Below are 6,014 nucleotides of genomic sequence, written 5' to 3'. Positions count from 1 at the left end.
CTGCCGGCAACGCACGCTACGGCGGAGGGATCCGCTCTGCACCTGAGGCGAGCGGAAGAGAACGGCGGCCGGAAGGATCCGCGCCTAAGCCTTACGAGAGTAGGCCATGGCGGGAGACCACGGCTGCCCCCGCCATGAGGCGCCTCCCTGGCTCCCCCCTCACCACTGTCCCCGCGCTCACCGGCGGCGGGGAGCCAACTGTCCCTGGAAGAGCGGGAGACGGCCACTCTGTACCCACCAGAAGCTGGGTGCTCTTGGCAAGCCTTGGCTGACAGGAAATGGCCTCCACACAGAGAGTTTAACCAGCCCAGTCTTAGCAAATGGCGTCTTCCCACTACTCACTGGGATCGTGCAAGTCTTGGTATCTCTTGAAGTCTTGGTCGATGGAAGAAGCTGCGGCCCACGGGGAGCCCAAAAGCGGGGTCACAGGCCACCCTGAGGGATGGTCTCCTCCTCACGACGTGCCAGGCGACCTCATCCTAAGACGGGGGATATGTCCTCTGAACTAGGAAGTCCTCTCGGCGAAGGAATCCCCGGCCCACGCACGCACAACAGTCTCAAAAATGGAATCCTTGCCCCTGACAAAAGAATCCGCCCCCTACGTCACGCAAGAGTTGTACAGTCTTCATACATGGCTCCTCTCTTTCACACCATTTCAGAAGCTTACTCACCTCGCTTGGTGAAAAAGCACCTAACTTACAAAAAATATGTCGAAGCACGTGGCAATTGCTGTCTTCAAAAACACTAGGCGGAAGGATATAGCAAAATATTAAAACCGCGAAACTCTGAGAACTTTGGCTTAAACTGTGTACTGTAGTTTTTTTTTTTTTTTTTTTTGTTTTTTTTTAAGGTTTGCTTGGCACTTACGGGTTTTTCTTTAAAAACAGCTTGAAAACTTTTAAGTGTTTTCAAATCTCATAGAATATGCTTTTGAACACGATGACCTGTTGCCACAAAAGTTTTCCTCCACCCTTTAATTAAAAACCACAAAAAGAACCCCTCAGTTTTGGGTGGTACGTATGATGGTGGACAGAAGCCCTCCTAGAAAAGGCACGCTGAAATTCGCATGAGTAGTACAAATAGAAAGCCAAAGGAGAAATCTATTAATACCAAAGGGCAGTATATAATGACTATTTTCTCTTTAACAACCCAATATTTGTATTGCTCCAGAAAGAGAATGCATATCCCTGAGGAGAAAAGGGGAAAATATCTTGTATGGTTTTAGGGTTTTTCAAGACCATGTTTATCTGTGTAGCCCTGGCTTTCCTGGAATTATCACTGTAGACTGGGACGGCCTCGAACTCATAAAGAACTGCCTGCCTCTGCCTCCTGAGTGCTACCACGCCTGGCTAAACAATTCCCCCCCCCCCCCCTTTTTTAAGTTTTCCGAGACAGAGTTTCTCTGTGTAGTTCTGACTGTCCTGGGACATTCTCTATAGATCAGGCTGGCTTCAAACTCATATAGATCTGCCTGCCCCTGCCTCCCAAGTGCTGGGATTAAGTTTGGTGCCACTACTGCCTAACTTTTTTTATTTTTAAAAGAAAAAAAAAACCAAAAACAAAACCTGTTGGTAATATGGGTAGAGTTGATTATCAAGAAAATGCTTCACTGTGCTCTGAAGCATTCCCATAAAATTCCGTGTGTGTGTGTGTGTGTGTGTATACATGTATATATGTAAAGTCTTGAAAGCCTGCATTTATACTAGAAGACTCAAAGTGTACATGCTGAATAAGCCAAAACATTGTTGAGCTCTTGCCCATTTTTTTTTAATTTCTATCAAACAGCTCTCATTTTATGCTCTTTAAAAGTTCTGAACACTGAAGCTAACAAAAGTGAAAAGACGGGGAGGTAGTAAGAATGTAAAGCTGTGTTCTCTAATGCCCCACACTTAAGAAGGATAATTAATGGGAATAGGATATCAATAGTAATGCTTTCAGGAGTTGGCTGCTCTGAAGACCAACATGTTATAAAATGACATGGGGTAATAATTCTGAGCTTTTCATAGTAAATCTGGTGGTGACAGTCACAAAGATTCCTTATTGCTTACAAATATTAATGTATTATTAATTCATGAACATTGTACCATAAAACAAGTTAACATAACATAAGACAATTATATTTTCTCCTAGAAAGAAATGGATATAATGCATTTCACTTTGGGCATTTTGTCCTCTGAATTGTGTGACATCATATCATAATAAAGGCCACAAGCTTACATATACATTTGCAGAAAAGTAAGCATGGCTTGGAACACCATGAACACTGCAATCATAATGAAAAGATGAGATGTTTAATTTTTGTTTTGTTTTGTTTTTGAGACAGATTTCTCTGAGTAGTCCTGGCTATCCTAGAACTTGATCTGTAGACCAGGCTGGCCTTGAACTCTAAGATCCACCTGCCTATGCCTCACAAGTGCTGGAGTTAAAGATTTGCGCCAGTACCTCCTGCAAGATGTTTACTTTTAAGAGCAAGAGTCTCCTAAAAGTGAATCCCTTTCTATTCCTCTTTCAACTCAAGCCCATGCTCTTGGCCCCCAAAATATAATCCAGTGCATCTGGATTTGGACAAAGAAGACATAAAGAATCTGGGTGATCTAACATAAAGTGGACATACCCCTTGATCAAGGGTATTATGGATTGGTCACTAATGATAATCTGTAAAATAGTAGCTGAGCCTCAAGTGGTATCTTTCCCAATGCTATTTTCTTTTCTCTTCTTTTCTTCTTTCTTTCATTCTTTGTGTGTGTGACCAGTGAACTTTACTGGCAGTATTTAGAGAGCAGGGCTCCCTAAAGCCCTTCCTCTTCTGGGGTCTGGGTTGGAAACTGTGAAGGGAGATGCTCAGTGTTAGGGGCTGAGTTGGGACAGGGACTCTTTAGCAGCAAGGACATCTCTCTTCCTCTCATGTTCTTGTTGGGGTGGGTGGTCCAGCACTTCTTACTCCTCGACAGCCATGGAGACCCTGAAGTCAAACCAACCACCCTGTTGCTGTAGCTGTATTCATTGTCATACCAGGCATGAGCATCACAAAATTGTCACTGAGAACAATACCAGCCCCAGCACCAAAGGTGCAAAAGTGGGCATCCCTATTCAAGTCATAGGAGATAATGTGATCCTCAGTATAACCCAAGATGCCATGTAGCGGGCCCTCCAATCCCTGCTTCTTGGTGTCATCAGACTTGGCAGCTTTCTCTGGCACAAGTCAGATCCAAAAAAGACACACTAAGTTTAGAAGCATGGAAGGTCATGCCAGTGAACTTGCCATTCAGTTTTGGGATGGCCTTGCCCACAGCCTTGGCAACACCAGTGGGTGCAGGGATGATGTTTTGGGTAGCCCTATAATCATCATACTACAGCTTCCAGAGGGGTCATCCACAGACTTCTGGGTGGCAGCAATGGCATGAACTGTAGTCTTGAGTCCTTCCAAGACGCCAAAGTTGTCATGGATGACCTTGGCCAGGGGTGAGGGGAGCTAAGCAATTGGTGGTACAGGAGGCATTGCTGACAATCTTGAATGTGTTGTCATACTTCTTCTGGTTCACAGTCATCACTAGCATGGGGGGTGTCAGCAGAAGTGGCAGCGATGAATACCCTTTTGGCTTCACCATTCAAGTGGATTCATGTTGGTGAAGACACCAGTAGACTCCACAACATACTTGGCACCAGCATCACCCCATTTGATGTCAGTGGGTTCTCATTCCTGGAAGGTGGAGATACCCTTCCTGTTCATGGTAAGTTTCCCATTTTCAGCCTTGACTGTGCTGTGGAACTTGCCATGATAGAGTCATACTAGAGCATGTAGACCATGTAGTTGAGATCAATGAAGGAGTCATTGAAGGCAACAATCGCCACTTTGTCAAGAGTTGAAGTCAGCCCTAGTAACCAGGCACCCAATGTGGCCAATCTTTTCACTTCAACCTTTACTATTGTGCCCCAGGGATGAAAAGATGTGGCTGTCTTAGCAAAGAGCTCCCAATGTTCCCAATGTTATTTCCAAAGTTTATTGTTTGATATCTTTTCAGGGGAAATTCTCTTGAACACCAATTTATGTACTACAGAGATGAATATGTGTATTATATTAAAACATACAAAGACAGCTGGGATTGATAATATAAATAAATTTCAGAAAAATTCAGCAAAGTGGAGAATAGATTGTGCTATTATCCTATAAATTACAGATTTTAAAAAAATGTGTGCCAGAATATGCAAAAATCTTTCTTCTACATGACATTACTTCTGCTCTTGTAATATAAATTTAAATCAATGGTAAGTCAAGGGACCACAGGACTCCATTGTCTATGGAAGTCCTGATTTGTTCCTGTTATCCCTAGCTCGCTCTATACAAAAGTTCACACTTAAGTGATAATTGTATGAGCACTAGAATAATAAGGGGAAACTACTGAAATTTTCATTAAGTGATAATAAGTAATCTCAAATGTTTGGTTCACTTAACTTATGGCCTGGGGAAAGGAAACAACTCTTTCACAGGAAAAAGAACAGACATGAGCAAGAATTATTACCATGAACTTGAGGCTAATCAAATAGAAGATCGTTCTTTATAGTGACAGTGGGTAGACATGGGAGCAGGAATCTGCAGTATTCTATTTTTTTTTTGTAAGGTCTGTCTTTCAGCTCTGAGTTTCTTTCATTTCTCTCTTCTTAACTCAATCAAGGACAACCTAAAAAGAACTTGCATTTTCAGCCTGATCTAGAGAAGGAGCAAAACTTCTGAAGATTTAACAAGTAGAACAGAAAGATATCAAACTAAGAAGCACATCCTTTCTGAAAAGACAGGCAGCTCCCTAAAGCTTGCTGGCCAACCAGCGTGGCAGAATCCTTGAATTTCTTTCATGTTCAGCGACAGACCCTGCCTCAAAAGTAAAGGTGAGAGCAATGGAAGAAAGACGTCCAAAATCAGCCTCATACCCATACCTACACACATACTCATGCACATACACACATGCACACACACACACACACACACACACACACACACACAGAGAGAGAGAGAGAGAGAGAGAGAGAGAGAGAGAGGAGAGAGAGAGAGAGAGAGAGAGAGAGAGAATTTATAAAAGAGTTGGAAGTATGGATGTTACTCTGATCCTGATTCAAACAAACAAACATGGGTAACAGACAACTGAAAGCTTGAAGACAAGATATTTGATAGTGAGAATTTTCAATATTTAAGTATAATATTAGATATCTATTTTAGGTTTTTAAAAGTATGTTACTTAGGGGCAGACTGAGAAGCCAATGATAATGGCACTGGGATTTGTCTATACTGCATGTACTGGCTTTTTGGGATCCTATTCTATTTGGATGCATACCTTCCTAAGCCTGGATGGAGGGGGGAGGGCCTTGGACTTCCGACAGGGCAGCTGCCCTCTCTTGGGATTGGAGGGGGAGAGGGAAGGATGAGTGGGTAAGCGGGAGGGAAGAGAGAGGAGGGGAGGAAGTGGAAATTTTGATTGGTATTATTTATAAAGTAATAAAAAAGAAAAAAGTATATTACATAGAGATATATTGCATTTTAGTAGATAAGGTGATGGTTTATATGAGACTTATTCACAAGTAGAAGGAAGGAAGGCATATAGGAAAGAATTTGTGTGTGTGTGTGAAAGGTGAAATGATTGGCATTGAACTGATAATTTTTGACCCTAAAGAATAAGACAGATAAGACATTTAAAATTCTTTTTTATTTTAGTATTTGACATAGAAGGAAAGAGAGAAACTGGATGACTTATGGCCAGGTCATTTTGTATTTCACTGATTTCCTAAAAGGAAGGAAAAACTAGACTGTAGCAGAAAAGGAAGTGATAGGGTTTGGGAAGATGGTTCAGAGGACTTGGGTTCTATTCCCAGCACCTGCACAAAAGCTCACAACCACCTGCAACTTCAGTTCTAGAAAATCAAATGCTCTTTTAGACTTGCACGCAAGTGTAATATATGTGTGTGTGTGTGTGTGTGTGTGTGTGTGTGTATGTATACATATATATAGTCATACACATAAAATA

Source organism: Arvicola amphibius, chromosome 1 (assembly GCF_903992535.2).
Source record: "Arvicola amphibius chromosome 1, mArvAmp1.2, whole genome shotgun sequence".
Lineage (NCBI taxonomy): Eukaryota > Metazoa > Chordata > Mammalia > Rodentia > Cricetidae > Arvicola > Arvicola amphibius.
This window is presented reverse-complemented; position numbering follows the sequence as displayed.